We start from the raw sequence: 17,798 nt of genomic DNA on the forward strand, positions 1-17,798 counted from the left end.
TTTGTTAGTGTACAGTTCAGTGGCCTTTAAATATATTTGCATTGCTGTGCAGCCATTTTCTAGATATCTCATGTTAATTTGGGATCTAGAATGAGTAGTAGGTCTGGTGAGACAAAAAGATACTATATGAAGTGGCTTTTACAGTTTTTGGGAATGTTATAGATTGTGAGAAGATGAGAATGTGGGGACTGGGAAAAGGAAAATGTCCGAGTTTGATGTTTTAGCAATGGAATAATTATATATTATAATGACTCTTAACATCAGGAAAATGAATGTGTATGTATCATTCACCAAGTTTCCTTTTTTCCTCTTTTTTGAGATTCATATTTATTGTTGCATATATCAATAAACTTTGTCTTTTTATTGCTGGCTTGTAGTATTTCATTGTATGTGTGTACCATAGTTTTACCCATTCACCTGTTAATGGACCTTTGGTTGTTTCCATTTGTTGGCTATTATGAATAAAACTGCTAAGAACATTCACGTAAACTCTATATGTTTATACATAATTTCTTTTCTCTTGGGTACATTCCTAAAAGTTAAATGAGTGGATCATATGTTAGATGTATGTTTAACTTTTTAAGAAAACTAATAGACTATTTTCCAAACACATTTTACCAATTTACATTCTTACAAGCAGTGCATAAGACTTCTTGTTCTTCTTTATCCTAGACAACACTTGGTAGCTTCAGTCATTTTAGTTTTAGCCATTCTATAAGTGTATATTGGTATCTAATTGTGGTTGTCATCTGAAATATGTTCTTTGGTAAAATATCTATTAAAATATTTACCCATTTTAAAAATTGTTTCCTTATTAATTGAATTATAAGAGAAGTTCTTCATATATTCTCTACACATGTATATGTTTTGCAACTATATTTTGTGTATATATTTTTTAAAGATTTTATTTATTTGAGAGAGATTGAGAGAGAACCAGCAAGGCTAGGGGGAGAAGGAGAGGGACAAACTTCCCACTGAGCAGGGAGCCTGATGCGGGCCTCCATCCCAGGACCCTGGTATCATGACCTCAGCCAAAGACAGACGTTTAACCTGCCTAGCCACCCAAGTGCTACTGTTTTGGGTATATGTTTTTTCCATTCTGTAGTTAATGTTTTCATTTTCAAAACATCTTTTGCAGTGCAGAAATTTTTTGTTTTGGTGAAATCTATAAATTTTTCCTTTAGTGTTTATTGCATCATATCTAAGCTTTGCCTAACCTAATGTGGTTTTTTTTTTTTTTTTTTTTTTTTTAATGATAGTCACAGAGAGAGAGAGAGAGAGAGGCAGAGACACAGGCAGAGGGAGAAGCAGGCTCCATGCACCGGGAGCCTGACGTGGGATTCGATCCCGGGTCTCTAGGATCGCGCTCTGGGCCAAAGGCAGGCACCAAACCGCTGCGCCACCCAGGGATCCCTTTGCCTAACCTAATGTAACAAAGATTTTATTTTATTTTTTTTCTAGTAGTTTTATAGTATCCTTTCCATTTAGTTGTATGACCCATTTTTTAAAAAAGATTTTTAAAAATTTATTTATTTGAGAGAGTGAGAGAGCACAAGCAGGGAGAGACGGGCAGAGGGAGAGGAAGAAGCAGACTTCCTGCTGAGCAGAGATCCCGATGCAAGGCTAGATTTTAGGCCCCTGAGATCATGACCTGTGCCAAAGGCAGATACCCAACCAACTGAGCCACCTGGGCGCCCTCTATGATCCATTTTTTAAAAAAAAGATTTTATTTATTTATTCATGAGAGGCACAGAAAGAGAGGCAGAAACATAGACAGGGGGAGAGGCAGGGCTCCCCACAGGGAGCCTGATGTGGGATTTGACCCCAGGGCCCTGGGATAATGGACCTGAGCCAAAGGCAGACACTCAACCACTGAGCCACCAGGTGCCCCCCTCTGTGACCTATTTTAAATTATTTTTTGTATACTGTGCAAATTGTGGCTCAATAGTTACTTTTGTGGATAGGGATATCCAGTTGTTCCTAGTGCCATTTTTGGAGAAATTATTCTTTTTTTTTGGAGAAATTATTCTTTTCTATTGAATTGCCTTTGTAAAAATCAAGTGTGTTAATATATGTATGCACCTATTTCTGGACACTATTCTGTTCCATTGGATATTTATTTGTCTTTGCTAATAACATCCTCTTCATTACTGTAGCTTTATATTAGGTCATGAAATCTAATACTATGAGGTTTTCAGTTTTCTTCTTATCAAAATTATTTTGGCTATGCTAGGTCCTTTGCATTTCCATATCAACTTTAGAAACAGCTTGTAGATTTGTACAGAAACCCACTGTGATACTGACTTGTGTTCAATGTATAACTCTGTGTGGAGAGAATGAACATATTAACTAAATTAAATTTTCCAATCCATTAGCATGGTATCTTTTTATTTTTATTCTATTCTATTCTATTCTATTCTATTCTATTCTATTCTATTCTATTCTATTTTAATTTCCAGTGTAGTTAATATACATTGTTATATTAACTTCAGGTGTACAATATAGTATGATTCAGCAATTTCAATTTATTACTCAGTGTTCATCAAGATAATGTACTTTTTGGGGTGCCTAGGTGGCTCAGTTGGTTAAGCATCTGCCTTTGGCTCAGGTCATGATCCTGGAGTCCTAGGATCGGAACCCCACATTGAGCTTCCTGCTCAGTCAGGAGTCTTCTCCCTCTTCCTCTGCCCCACCTCTCACTCATGCTCTCTCTCACTGCTCTCTCTCTCTTGCTCGCTCAAATAAATAATAAATTAAAAGTCTTTATAAAAATGTACTTTTTATCTCCTTAAACTTTTTCACCCACCCCCACTATCCATCCTCCCTCTGGTAACCATCTGTTTCTGTAGTTGTGTTTGTTGTGTTTTTGGGTTTTTTTTCCCCTTTTTCAATTTTTTTGTTTCTTAAATTCCACAGATGAGTGAAATCATATGGTATTTGTCTTTCCCTTACTGGCTTACTTTACTTAGCATTATAGTCTCTAGAACCATCCATGTTGTTGCAAATGGTAAGATTTCATTCTTTCTTATTGCTGAATAATATGCTGTGGTGTATATATACCATGTCTTCTTTATCCATTCATCTATTGACAGACACTTGGGCTGCTTTCATAATTTGGCTATTATAAATAATGCTGCAGTAAACATAGGAGTGCATATATATCTTTAAATTAGTATTTGTTGAGAGATTTTTATTTCTTTCATTATTTTTTAATTGTTTTGTATATAGATCCTATACATATTTTGTTAAATTTATTTCTAAATAATTCATGTTTTCTGATGCACTTGTAAATGATACTTTAAAAATATTGTCCTTGTGGTTTTTTAAAGATAGATTTATCTATCTATCTATCTATCTATCTATCTATCTATCTATCTATCTATTTATTTATGATAGAGAGAGAGAGAGAGGCAGGCAGAGACACAGGAGGAGGGAGAAGCAGGCTCCATGCCGGGAGCCTGACATGGGACTTGATCCCGGGACTCCAGGATTGCACCCTGGGCCAAAGGCAGGCGCTAAACCGCTGAGCCACACAGGGATCCCCTGTCCTTGTGTTTTGTTCCTTGCTAATCTCACTTACTAGTTCTAGTAGCTTTTGTAGATTCTTTCAAATTTTTTATGTTGATAGTTATGTCATTTAAAAATTGAAGAGACTTTTGTTTTTTCTCTTCTAATCTGTATGCCTTTTCCTTTTTTTGTCTCGTTGCGGTTATTGTACACCCACCAGAGTGTTAAGTAGTGTTGGCAATGACAGCTATCCTTACCTGTTACATATATGCAGGCAAAAACATGCATTGTTGCACTATTATATGTGATACTAGCTTTGAGTTTCAGGTTGATAACCCTTTTCAGGTTGGGAAATTTTCTTCTCTTCCTAGGTTGCTTAGAGTTTTAAATCATAAGTGGATGTCATATTTTTGTTAAGAGTTTGTTCTCTGTTAGATTGATCATATGGAAATTTTCTTCAGTTTCTTGATATGGTGCATTATACTGATCAATTTGCAAATAATTGAATTAGCCTTGAGTTCCCGGAGTCAACTTCACATAGTCAGATGTATTCTCTTTACACATGATGAGTTATGACTTGCTAATATTTTGTTGGGGATTTTTTATTTGTATGCACATGGGATATTGGCCTGTAGTTTCTGTGTTCTCTGGTTTTGGTCTCAGTGTAATGCTTGCCTCAAAAAATAGATTTGGGGGCAGCCCGGGTGGCTCAGCAGTTTAGTGCCACCTTCAGCCCAGGATGTGATCCTGGAGACCTGGGATCGAATCCAACATCGGGCTCCCTGCATGGAGCCTGCTTCTCCCTCCGCCTGTCTCTCTCTCTCTCTCTCTCTCTCTTTCTCTGTGTCTCTCATGAATAAATAAATAAAATCTAAAAAAAAAAAAAAGATTTGGAAATATTTATTTTCTATTTTCAATAGGTTTTTATGGAAAATTAATATTATATCTTACTGAAATGTTTAATTGAATTTGCTCATGAACCTGTAAGGCGTAGGATTTTTTCTGTTGGAGGGTTTTAAACTAGAATTTCAAAGACATAGGACTATTCAGTACATCTATTTCTTTTCTATCTTTTTAAGAATTCACCCATTTCATATGAGTTACTGAATTTATGTGCATAAATCATAATACTAATGTTTGTTGGATCTGTGGTCATTTTAAAAAAATTCTTGATATAATTTGTGTCTCCTCTTATTCTTTAGTCAGTCTGACTAAAGTTTTATAAATATTTTTGAACTTTTCGGAGAACTAGCTTTTGATTTCATTGATTTTCTCTATTGTTTTTCTATTTCCTTTTTTTGAAAAAATCTCTCTGATCTTTATTATTTATTTATTTTTCCTTTTGGTCCATACACTTGGATATTTGAGGAGAATTCTTTGCAAATCTCTGGAGTTTTCTCTCTGAGCATTTCTCTCTTCTGTGGTGCTCTGCTGTGCAAGCTTTAGTTTCATGGTCTTTCTGGATATCTGTCATGTCTTCTCAACTTAGGGAGTCTATTGGATTCTGTGCCTCTCTGTGCTGTAATCTGGAAGCTCAATGTGGGAAGCTGAGGTAATCATAGCAGTCCTCTCATCTCTCGTAGATCATTGCACTTTATTAACTGATGTCTAGGGTTTTGAAAACTGTTATGCATATATATTTTGTCCAGTTTTTTTAAAAAAAATCATTTCCACAGGAGATTAGTTCCCTGTTATTCCCTCTTGGCCCATCAGTTACTTTTCAATTTTTATCTTATCAAAATGGCAATAGTTTAAGGGAAGACAGCTTTTGTACCCTTCATAGTATGTAGTACAGGACCTTGTACTGAACTAGTGCTTATTGTGAATTTGGCTTATTACTTGAGTTTACTTGAGCTGGGTGAAGAGGGAGATAAAAAGCAGAAGAGTAAAGCCACTATGTGACTGCATTTCCCCTGCTTGTCATATGAACCCCTGGAGCCCTGATAACATTCTATATTCCACTCCCATCTGACAATTCTAGCCCTTGTAGCTGGGTTCCTGGAACTACCGTGAAAACCCACCAGACATCATTGGGCCGACTGGTCCACTTAGTCTTAGTTTCCATAAGAGTGTGTAATTTGATAGACTGGTAGGATGTTGAGAGCGGAAGAAGTCTATGGGAATATCATAGATTAAGAAATAATGTCAAGGAGTCTTTTCTGGATGCTGACTCCAAATGTCCAGTTTCATTATTATTATGAAGATTAGTTTTTCTTTTGTTCTCAAGAATTATCAGCAGTTACTGTTTCTTCAGAAGTTTTTTCAGTCCCTTTTTCTTAAATTCATTACATGAATATTCAGTCCTTTCAATCTACCTTATATGTCTTTTAGCTGTGGTTTCAATTAAATTTTTTTTTCCCTGTCTATGCTGAGCTCTTGGTGAATGCATCAGGACTATCTTCTATTCCAAGAATTCCACCTTCAGTCTATCTAGAGAAAAGTCTATTTCGTCTATTAATTTTTTATATCAAAGACTGTATTTTTTATTTTTAAATTTTCTTATAGAGTTCTTTTCATACCTACATTTCCCCCTTTCCTTTGTTTTCATTATTTCTTATTCATTTTCACTTGAAGTTTTGCCCTCATAAGCCTCTGTGAACATTGTTTGAACTTATTTTTAAGGTCTTAAAATTTTATTTCCGTAAAATTATTTTTATATTGAATAAATTCATATTCTGATTATTGATTTTTCTGGCTGTAATTTTTAGCATTAGATTTCTTCCTATGATTCTGAATAATTGGTATACTGTCTCATTTTGAGTGTGGTTTTTTTTTTTTTTTTGGTGGTGTTTCTGTCCTTCCTGTCTGTGCATACCTATCTGTTTCTAGGTATTCAGTTAACTTTCACCTTAACCTTTCTTTTTTCCCAATCTAGAATGAAGTCTTATTCCAGAATTTCAGTGATTCTGTCATAAGTTACATTGGAGATATTGTAGAAACATTAGGTACTTTGCTTGAGTTTCTGATAAAAGGTTAATAGGTTATGCCAACACCTTCTCCCTTATGCAGGCATTTTTCTAAAAGCTCTAGGTAAAGATTGATGTGTGTGTGTGTGTTTTCTAGCCTTTTTTTCTTGAACTAGCTCATTTTTTTTGGAGGCAAAGACCAGTATGGTACTAATCTCTTACTCCTTTTTAATGTCTGTAATCAACAGGCCTTTGCTTTTAGCCAACTTTACTTTTTTATTAATGACTTCTGTTTTATTACTGGCTGCCAGAAATTTGTATTGTGTCTTTGAACCTGACTATGTCATTTGTGTTATCTTTTCATGTATTTTCTATGTCCTGGCCATGTTTTTGGTATGCAGTTAGTGATCAGAAGTTTATCATTATGTTATGTTATGTTTATGATTTGAAGTCTCATTTCCAGGTTAGTAGATTTCAGAATAAGTATACCTGGATTCATTCCTCCTGATTCTCAATGGATAAGAAAAGGCAGAGGAAACTTATAAATCAAATGTTACTCTTTTATTGGTCCTCTGAAATAGAGAATACATAAGTGGCTTCTTTATGGAGTCTTGCTCACTTGTGATTACTTAGTTTAATTCTAAATTCTTTGAGTTATTTCTCCAGAATTTCTGCTACCAAGTCTTCTGAACACTGTCGTACAAAGAGACATTGTTAGCCTAGAAGTGTGAGGTCCTAGAGCCTATCTGCATTAATCTGGGGACATTATTTAATCTTTCTGTATTTGTTTTTGTTTTTTTTTCTTTCTGTATTTGTTAAGTCCTTTATAAAACATGTGTAATATCTGCTTTCACTATCTCATGGGACATTTGTGAACATTGTAGAAGGTAATAGAGTTCAATTCAACAAAGTTTTACTTACCACCTGTTTGGAGAGGGATGTATTCCTAGGTTCTAAGGAAATTGAATGAAACAGTTCTATGGTTATTTATAGTACAGTGGGACATTCAGCGTGTGTGTGTGTTTTTTTTTTTTTTAAGATTTATTTATTTTAAGGAGAGGAGGGAGAGAATCTCAAGTAGACTCCCCACTGAATGGGGAGCCAACTCAGGACTTGATCTCATGACCTTGAGACCATGATGTGAGCAGAAATCAAGAGTTGGACCCTTAACTGAGCCACCTAGGTATCCCTATACAGCCTGTTTTATAATCAGTTAATACAGAGTAATCTGTAATGAATGCTTAAATACAGATATTAAGCATCAAATTAAGAAGACCTAAAAAAGAACCAATTTAGGCTTTAGGAATGAGCAAAAACTTCACTTAGGAGCTGATCTTTGATTTAAAGCCCCAGGGCTTTAAAAAAGCCAAGGTGCTATGTAAATATATGGTGTGTATTATTTTATATGCCAAATATTTTCCCATGAGTTAATCTTTTTTTTTTTTTAAGATTTTATTTATTTATTCATGAGAGAGAGACACACACAGAGGCAGAGACATAGGCAGAGGGAGAAACAGGTTCCCCACAAGGAGCCCGATATGGGACTCAATCCTAGACATGGGATCACACCCCGAGCCCAAGGCAGACGCTCAACCAGTGAGCCACCCAGTTGTCCCCCCATGAGCTAATCTGATTGCAGACAATTTAGCCATTTCTCCTCCTCCTCCTTCTTCTCCTTCTCCTTCTGCTTCTTCTTTTTAAAGATTTTATTTGAGGGAGAGAAAGGAGCATATGAGCAGAGGTGGGGCAAAGGACAGAGGTAGAGGGAGATGCATGCAGACTCCTCTCTGAGCAGGGAGCCTAATGTGGGCCCCTTATCTCAGGACCCTGAGATCATGACCTGAACTGAAGGTAGTCACTTAACTGACTGAGCCACCGAGGCTGGCGCCCCCTACCCATTTCTTCTTCACCTTTTTTGATTGTTGTGTAGGTCTGCCCTTGCTATTAAATCTTCATTCTTATTGGTTGTGATGTTTGGGACTAGGCGTATTCCTGTGGTGTTGTAGTCTTTCTTTCTTCTGTGAATACTGATTTAGATGTTGCTTTTTCAAGAGAAAAATTTTTTCCTTATATGTTTTATTTTTTTGATAATGTAGTAATTGAAAAGATTTTCCCTCCAGGCTGCTTTTCAGAGATTGTTACCTCTGCAGTTCCGAAGAAACACTATTTGGTATTATCCAGATACATTTAGACAGAGCTTTTGCAGTAGAACATTTTGTTCTATTTGCTGTAATTTTTTTTAAGGGACAAAGATAAACAGCTTAAACAGATAACCATCTCTGGTTGCTGCTCCTAACAATAATATTTAGCAGCCAGTGAATACTCTGCAAGTGCCTTTCTCAGAAAGGCTACATTAAGTAAACAAGCAGTAAATATTATTGGTGACTGATAGATGATAGAATTTAGGCTAGCCAACTGCCCATATCAGGCTAAAACATTGTTTTTCTGTTTTGGTAAATAATACTCATCTTGTTTATACAGGTCTTATCAAAAATAGTGTTAGCATTTCATACCAAACATTTTTATAAAGCTCATGAGAATTAAAACTAACAAATTTTGAATTGCTTGAATCCTGTTTCATCAGTTTCTTTAGATGTATGTTTTGGTTTATTTCCAAATCACAAGTTATACTGTATCCTGTGTTTTGAAGTATGATAGCTTTTGTGCAGTGTTCCAGTCACCATTTACAGTAAAATTTGGCTTGTTTTTGTCATAGAAATCTCAGCCATGGATTGAATTGATACTTGGAAACATACTTTTATTTGATCCTTGGCTGCTAAAGGATTTTATTACAGGTGTTTTGTGAGGCTTATATACCTAATATTTGGTGGCTTTTGTATCAGATACTACTATAATTTGAAGTGTCATTCCTTTGTGTACTTTATAGTACCAGTCTAAGGGATTTAACTATTTCTAGCCCTCTTGACTGGGTCCACAAAGGAGATAGCTACTATATACATATTTAAGTTTAGATGTTTTCTTGGATTACTTTATGTTTGAGTAATAGCACATCATCAGAATCACCAGAAACACTGGAAAGTGAACTCCCACGTGGATTTTTTTTTTTAATTTTTATTTATTTATGATAGTTACAGAGAGAGAGAGAGAGAGAGAGAGGCAGAGACACAGGCAGAGGGAGAAGCAGGCTCCATGCACCGGGAGCCCGATGTGGGATTCGATCCCGGGTCTCCAGGATCACGCCCCGGGCCAAAGGCAGGCGCCAAACCGCTGCGCCACCAGGGATCCCTCCCACGTGGATTTTATTTTTCTTATCATAGTTTCAGTGCTTGGCACAAAGTAGTTGATCAGTAGACTAATTGAATTAATTGTCATCAGCCTCAGAGTCACTATCACTGCTCCTATTGCTTATAGAAATTACTGACATATAGGATCTAGATCCTGTCCCCCAACACTGGTCTTCTCTCTTTTATCCTACCCTTTAGGTCTCAGGTGAAAGGTTTAGTCCTCAATCACCTCCATTCCCTTTTATAATAATAGCAATAGTAGTAGTAGTGAAAATAATACTGATTGCTAATATATCTGAGTATCAGTCCGTATAATAGGGCTTATTAATCATTTGCTGTGTTGCAGATACTATGCTAAATAATTCACAATGCATTATATCACTTAATCTTATCAGGAAAATGTGAGGTATTTTATGATTAAGAAAAACTGAAGCTCAGGGTAATTTACCAAAATCATACTCTAAATTAAGGCCATACTCAGGATTCAGTTTCCTTTCTAGCTGGTGCCAAAGGCAATGAGATTATCAAGTTCAGCCTTCTTTATGAATCTGTTTTTCGATATATCTGATAAAGTATCATCCAGCTTCTGGTTTAATATGTTTAGTAGGGGCTCTTATTCTCTAGGAGATAATTTCATTGTTTGACAGCTATAATTATTAAAAGGTTTTTCATAATATTAAAGAAGCATTAATACATGTTTTTGTAACTTTTAAACTTATTATGTCATTAAACTTTTCCAGAGATATCTAAGGTAGAATGAGTCTGTTCTTACTCACATTAGTTATATTTAGCAAATTATACTTAAAGCATATGCACAGGGGCACCTGACTGGCTCAGTTGGTAGAGCATGAAACTCTTGAACTCAGGGTCATAAGTTGGAGCCCCACATTGGGTGTAGAGATTATCTAAATAAATAAAAACTTAAAGAATATATGTATACATATATGTAAGCAGGAAATCTCTTTCAGATGGGTTTATAATCATGTATGTGTGACATAAAAAAAGACTAGAGAACTTATGAATATATTTAAAATTTTCTGTAACCTTTATCTCGTTTATTCCTACATCCATATCTAATAAATAGTGATAGGTAATGGAATTCAGAGCAAATGGATTTTAATTAGCCTAAATGAAATCATAAAAGAGATTGTAATGTGAGGAATATCTAACTGTTGCAAACTTTAAGAGGTAGTAGAATTTGCATAATGAATCTGTCATAATAAGTCACTTGTGAAAGTTGGATAAAATTTAAAGAACATTTTCCTTCTAATTTATTTCTGTTTTATTGTCCTTGGTTAATCTCATTAAGTTTATTTTGTTTTTAGTTTCTTATAGATATACCTTTTCTAAGAAGAGTATTAATTTAGACATCATTTCAACATCTACACTTTTTATATTTACTCTGTGTCATATGCAGTGCTAATAAGCATTGGGCAAGGTGCAGTTGTATCAGGTAGGGTTTTTGTCCTCAGTTTTTTTATCAAAATAGAGAACAGTGAACTCCTTTATGCTTGTCATTCAGCTAGAAAACCATTAACAATGGTCATTCTTTATTCACCTGTAAGCCCTATCCACTTACCAGCCTCATATTTGTCCAGATGTAGTATTTTGAAAAAACACAAATATTAATTGGACCATATAAAATTGGTATATACCCATCCATTTTTGACCTATAAAACAATTGCATGTTTTCAACTTAGTATCATTTCATTCATAAATATTTCAGTATGCATTTCTAAAAAAAGAAGACCCCTTTTTTATTAACATAACCTCAATGTCATTATCATACCTAAGAAATTTAACAGTAATTCCTTAATATCACCAAATATCCAATAATCTTCATGTGTCTTCACTTGTTTATGTGTGTGAACAGGCAATATTTATGTTCATGGTGAAAAATTAAAAAAGAATACAAAGTGGGATCCCTGGGTAGCTCAGCGGTTTAGCGCCTGCCTTTGGCCCAGGGCGTGATCCTGGAGTCCTGGGGTTGAGTCCCGCGTCGGGCTCCCGGCATGGAGCCTGCTTCTCCCTCCTCCTGTGTCTCTGCCTCTCTCTCTGTGTCTATCATGAATAAATAAATCTTAAAAAAAAAAAAAAAAAAGAATACAAAGTGAAATGTCTTTTCTATTTTGACCTTCTAGAGGTAGTTTCTTGTTTTATTTCAGAGATAATTTTATTAATATCCAGCTACACACGTTTATCCATCTGGAGCAAATGCTGTCAATATCCTGCCCATTTTTCCTAAGCACCTTGCATTTCTGTATACATTGTCTCAATGCCTGATTGCCAGCACCTATGATTTTTAGTTTGAAAGTTTTCTTTAGCACATGGACGAGCCAGAAGTACTGGAATATTCAAGCCTGCCATCTCAGGAGCAGCCTTCAACTAATGACTTAACAGTAATTGAGAGAAAAGCCTCTAGCTCCCTTGCTCTTTGAGTGAGATAACTCCAATGCATGTCCTATACTGTCTCTCAGAATTCCACAGCATGATTGAGCACCAGTTGCCTACAGCTGTAGTCTGCTTATTAATGTACACCATGACTGCCTTCTCTTCTATATTGCTCTACCACAATTTCCTGGATTATCTCCCAAATAAACTACTTGCACTGAAATTCTTACTTCAGGATCTGCTTTTAGGGAATCCATTATATAAATGGTGGTACCCTTAACACCCGCTTTTTTTTCTAAGTAATCAGAGACCCCCCTGAGAAAGAATCCTGTTTATTTGGCTCTAAACACTCCAATTTGGTCAAGTTTATTTATTTATTTATTTTTACTTCTCAGAGGAAGCTGCTAGGATAAATAGAATTTTGTCTATTATTCTTTGAAAAATTTTTATCTTTTAAATTATTGTATTTTTTTAATTCACCTTTTTATTTGTTTAGTGTAGAGCCCTACATATTTTAACACATGTTTAGATCTGAGTAACCACTATCAGGATACAGGACAGTTCCATCATTCCAACAAACTTCCTCATGTTGTCCCTTTATTGTCACATTCTTACCTCTTGTAACCCTTGACAACCACTGTTATGTTTTCCATTATTTTGGCTTTATCTTTTCAAGAATGCCTTATAAGTGGAATCATACAGTATATAACTTTTAGGTCCTGGGTTCTTTCAGTTAGCATAACATATTTGAGATTCATCCAAGTTGTTGACATTATCAGTAGTTTGTTCCTTTTTTGTTTATTTATTTATTTATTTTGGATGATACAAGCTGTGTTTATTATGATCTGGGGCTTATATATATATTTTTTTTTTAAATTTATTTATTTATGATAGTCAGAGAGAGAGAGAGAGAGAGAGGCAGAGACACAGGCAGATGGAGAAGCAGGCTCCATGCACCGGGATCCCGATATGGGATTCGATCCCGGGTCTCCAGGATCACGCCCTGGGCCAAAGGCAGGCACCAAACCGCTGTGCCACCCAGGGATCCCTGATCTGGGGCTTATAAAAAGAGACTTGAAAACACTTGGAATCAGAACACACACAAACACACACACACACACAATTTAAGCAGTAAGCAATGGTATGCATGGCATGTCTTTTTTTTTTTTTTTTCCTGGCAAAGCAAACTTTATTAATGGCCCTGAGGTTGGAACTCCAGGTCCCGCTGAACAGTTGAGAGTTGGGGCGAGGGCCTCTCATGTTGGCCTCAGCAGCTCCATCCCATTCAGACTCAGGTGGAGAGAGGCTGGGTGGGGGAGACCTGGGGTCACAGCTAGCCAGCTCTCCCTCGGTCGCTGCAGCCAGGCCACTCCTGGCTCCTCATTTCTTGAATCCTGGTTTTTTAGGTTTGAGTGTGGGTTTGGCCTTTTTCACAGGATTCTGGTCTTTAAGCCTGGGTCTCACTGCCTCCTCTTCTTTTTCCATCCTTTTTTTTTTTTTTTTTTTTTAATAAGAGGGGAATGCATGTGGATGCACCGCTAGGATATAGTTTTGGGGAAGACACTCAACAGGAAAGCTTTCCAGTTGAGCATGAGAATCCACGGCTGGAAGCACACCCCGAGTATTGATTCCTGTCAGGGAAACCTAGTTTCTGTATTCAACCTAACCAAATCCATTCCCAAGGAACACTGGCATGCCTCCGCAGAATGGGCCATCCTTCCTCTGAAACAGAAAGTGATGTGCAAGAAATGTGGGAAAAAATAGTGATAAGGTGAAGGGAGAAAGTAAAACACAGGGTCACTAAGAATCACTGAAACCCATGTGGCCATGTGAAAGAGAGAAAATAAAAGGAAGGAAGAAGGAATCAGCATTTTCAAGGAGTCAGGTATGCACACACTGCTGGTTCCCATCAGCAATCAAGCACACCATGGCAGTTTACAAACTACTGTTGATTTGAGGGGATGACCAGGAGATTCAACTATAAAAGGTCAAATTAGAAGATAATTTGCAATGTTTTTTATTCCAGAAACAAAGGGAGCTTGCTGCCCTCCTGTGGGTTACAGAGGAGGAAGCTGACACCTCAGGGGACTACCTGTGGAACCTCCTGGCTTTCCCTATTCTTCAAGGGAGTGATGTGCCCGGGAGGTAGAGCTGCCGAGGATGTAATTTCTGTATCCAGAGCAGCAGTGCCATAATGCAAATGCAGATACTGCAAACCCCACTCACTAAAGAGTGATGTTCTTGAAGTGTTAGTCAAATCTTGACCACTGTTGGTTTGTTCTGTCCAAATTTTCTTTTTTTTAAGTAAGCTCTACACCCTGGATGGAGCTTGAATTCAGAACCCCAAGATCAAGAGTTGCATGTTCTATCCACTGAGCCAGCCAGGTGCCCCTGTTCTGTATAACTTTTTATTTTTTTTCAAGATTTTATTTTATTTAAGTAATCTCTACACCCAATGTGGGGCTTGAACCTACAACTCCGAAATCAAAAGTCACATGCTCTACTGACTGAGCCAGCTAGGTGTCCCTGTCCAACTCTCTATAAGAATGTTCTAACTTCTGTCAGAGCTTTGGTTTGGAGGTTCACAAGAAATTCGGTTGGCACCGTAAGTTAACTAAATTTAATTTAATTTAAATAAAAATTTTTTAAAAAAGGGAATTCGGTTGGGGTGATAACATGTTATCAGCACTGAAACCTGTGTTTATTCGGGGGGAAAAATCCTAAAAGAACAAAGTCCTATCAACACCTGCCAGAATAACTCCCGCATACTTGCCCACAATCCAGAGAACTCCCATTTACCGCCATCGCCTAATTTGCAAAAGATGCCAAGCACAAATCAAGTTAACAATGCCTTAATCCCAAGAGGTTACACTGGGAGGCTACAGCATTTCCATCAACCAGAAGTTCAAGCTTCCAGCCTTCTCCAAATCATTAAGCTTCCAGGAGAGAAGAGAAGGAAGAAATTCCCACCAGATCCACATCCAGGGCACGGGAAGTTGGTTTCCTATTACTGTTCCCTGGGAACAATCATCTTTGCAAAGGAATAATGTTGCAACCCAGCAGTCCTTTTCCTGCCCAACGGGTTGGGACAAGTCTAAGCTGATGTTTCTCCCCTCTGGGGATCACTGTCACATTCAGGGGTTTCCCCTCACTGTGCTGATGTTATGCAGAGACTGGAAGTTTTGGGTGTTCACAGAGCCAAACTCCACAATCTCATCATCCACTTGCAGACCCGCATTACTGGTAGGGGAGCCAAGACTGATGCTGTTCACTTTGGCGAAGGCCTGAAGGGGGCTGAGGCCCTCACTGGCCCAAGTTGTGGCTCATGGCCTCTTCATGGGCCTCAGCCATGTCCCAGGCCAGCTTCTCCTTGTCTCGAGCATGCAGCTGGTATAGGGCCTCCACCTGCTTCATGACTGCCTTGTGATCATTCTGCAAGCAGATGATGTTGTGCCTGGTGGTTTGGACTTGGTACAGGTCCACATCTGACCGGGGTAGCCCTCACAGTCCACCAGCAGCTCGTTCATCCCTACGCCCTTTTGACTCTCCAGTACGTCATAATTGGCTTTGATCTGTGCCTCCATCTCCTCCTTGCACTGTATGAGCTCCTGGATGTCACTGACAGTCACCGCGCCTGCCTGCGGGGAGCCTTTGCTCTGCCTGGCTTCCCCTTCCCACATCCTGGACCTCAGCGCGGGATGCTGGACCAGTTTGTTCCTTTTTTTTACTTAGTATTCCATTATATGGATATACTACAGTTTTTTTTTTTTTTTTTTTTTATCCATTCACTTACTGAAGGGGATTTGAGTTGTTTCCATTTTGGAGCTGTTATGAATAATGTGCTGTGAACATTCATGTACAAGTTTTTGTGTGGACATAAGTTTCCATTTCTTTTGAGTATATACCTAGTATTGGAACAACTGGATTATGTGGTAGCTTTATGTTTAGCCTGGTACTGAACTGCCAAACTGTTTTTCAAAAGAGGCCAAATGATTTTACATTCCCATAGCAAGTGTATGAGGGTTCCAATTTCTCCACATCTGTGTCAAAACTTTTATCAGTCTTTTTGATTATACCCATCCTTATGTGTGTGAAGTGCTATCTCCTCTATTTTATTTGCATTTTCCTAATGACTAATGATGTTGAGCATCTTCTCATGTGTTCTGGCCATTCTTCTTTGGAGAAGTATCTACTAAAATCTTTGCCCATTTTCAAATGGAGTTGTTTTTTACTGTTGAGTATTCAGAGGACTTTATATATTCTTGAAACTTGACTTTCTGTTTTCTTAACAGTATTCTTCTTAGACACACAAAGCTTTAAAGTTTGGTGTAGTTTGATTTATTGTTTTTTTTTTTTTTTAAATGGATCTTTTGGTGTTAAGAACTTTTCACCTAATCTTGGGTCATAAGGATTTTCTCTTAGTTTTCTTCTAAAAGGTTTATGGTTTTGTTTTATATTTAGATCTATGATCCATTTGGAGTTAATCTTTGTAGAGATAAGAGGTTTAGTTTGAGGTTAGTTTTTCTTTTTCCATGCACATAGATGACTTCTTGTTCCAACATCACTTGTTGAAAAAGCTACTTATTTGAATTGTTTTTGCACTTTTGTCAAATATGGATGGCCATATTTGTATGAGTCTATTTCTGGACTGTCTATTCTGTTCCATTGCTCTCACTAGTATTTTTATTTATATTTCTTAGCTGGTATGATACTGTCTTTATTACTGTAGCTTTATAGTAAGTCATAAAATTTAGTAGTGTGATACCTCTAACTTAATTTTCTTTTGCAAAAATTCTTTTAGCTATTCTGGTACTTTTGTCCTACCATATATTGTTTAAGAGTGAACTTACTCAAAAACATTTTAAAAAGCTTTGCTTGGATTTTGATTGATATTGCATTAGATCTAAAGATTATTTTGGTGAAAACTAACACCTCTAATATGTTGAGTCTAAAGACACTGTGTGTCTCTCCATATATTTAGATGTTCTTTGATTTCTTTCATCTGTGCCATAATTTGTTAGATTTAAACCTAAGTATTTCCATTTTATTGGAGCTACCATAAATGGTACTTAAATTTCTTTTTGTTTCATATTGTTTTTTGCTAGTATATTTGAAATGTAAGTGATTTTTGTGTGTTCACCTTGTAACCTGTAATTTTATTCATATTAGTTCTAAAAGTACTTTTTGTAGATTCCCTGAGATTGTTTTAAAAAGGATTTTTTAATTTATTCATTTGAAAGAGAGAGAGTGCACAAGCAGGGTGAGAGGCAGAGGGGGAGGGAGAAGCAGACTCCCTCCCCACTGAGTTGGGAGCCCTATGTAGGGCTCAATCCCAGGACCTGGAGAGCATGATCTGAGCCAAAGGCAACACTCAACCATCTGAACCACCCAGGCTCCCCTCCCTAGGATTTTTTTTTATATAGACATTCTTGTCATTTGCAAATCGAGACAATTTTATTCCTTCTCTCTATATATCTTTTCTTGCCAGAATGGTAAATATAGATATCCTTGTGTTGTTCCTGTTCATAAGTGGAAAGTATCTCATTTTTCACCATTATTATGATAGCTATAGGTTTATTACACATATCCATCAGGTTGAAGAAGTACCCTCCTATTATTAGGTTGCTGAAAATTTTTATCCTGTTGGGTGTTGAAATTTTGGTAAATGCTTTTTCTGTTCTATTGATGGTATATTGTGAGTTTTCTTATATGATAGATAATATTGATTTATTTTTTTATATTGAACCAG

At 36.8% G+C, this 17,798-nt stretch overlaps 1 protein-coding gene and 1 pseudogene across 3 annotated transcripts in view; one reads left to right on the top strand and one right to left on the bottom strand.

Annotated features, from left to right (window-relative positions):
• Positions 1–17,798, top strand: part of SBF2 (SET binding factor 2) — a 461,568-nt gene that overhangs the window by 160,388 nt on the left and 283,382 nt on the right. The gene's annotated exons all lie outside the window — the stretch shown is intronic.
• On the bottom strand, positions 14,515–15,729 carry LOC144294685 (26S proteasome non-ATPase regulatory subunit 9 pseudogene; annotated as a pseudogene).

The sequence above is a fragment of the Canis aureus genome, chromosome 23 (genome assembly GCF_053574225.1).
Source record: "Canis aureus isolate CA01 chromosome 23, VMU_Caureus_v.1.0, whole genome shotgun sequence".
Taxonomy (NCBI): domain Eukaryota; kingdom Metazoa; phylum Chordata; class Mammalia; order Carnivora; family Canidae; genus Canis; species Canis aureus.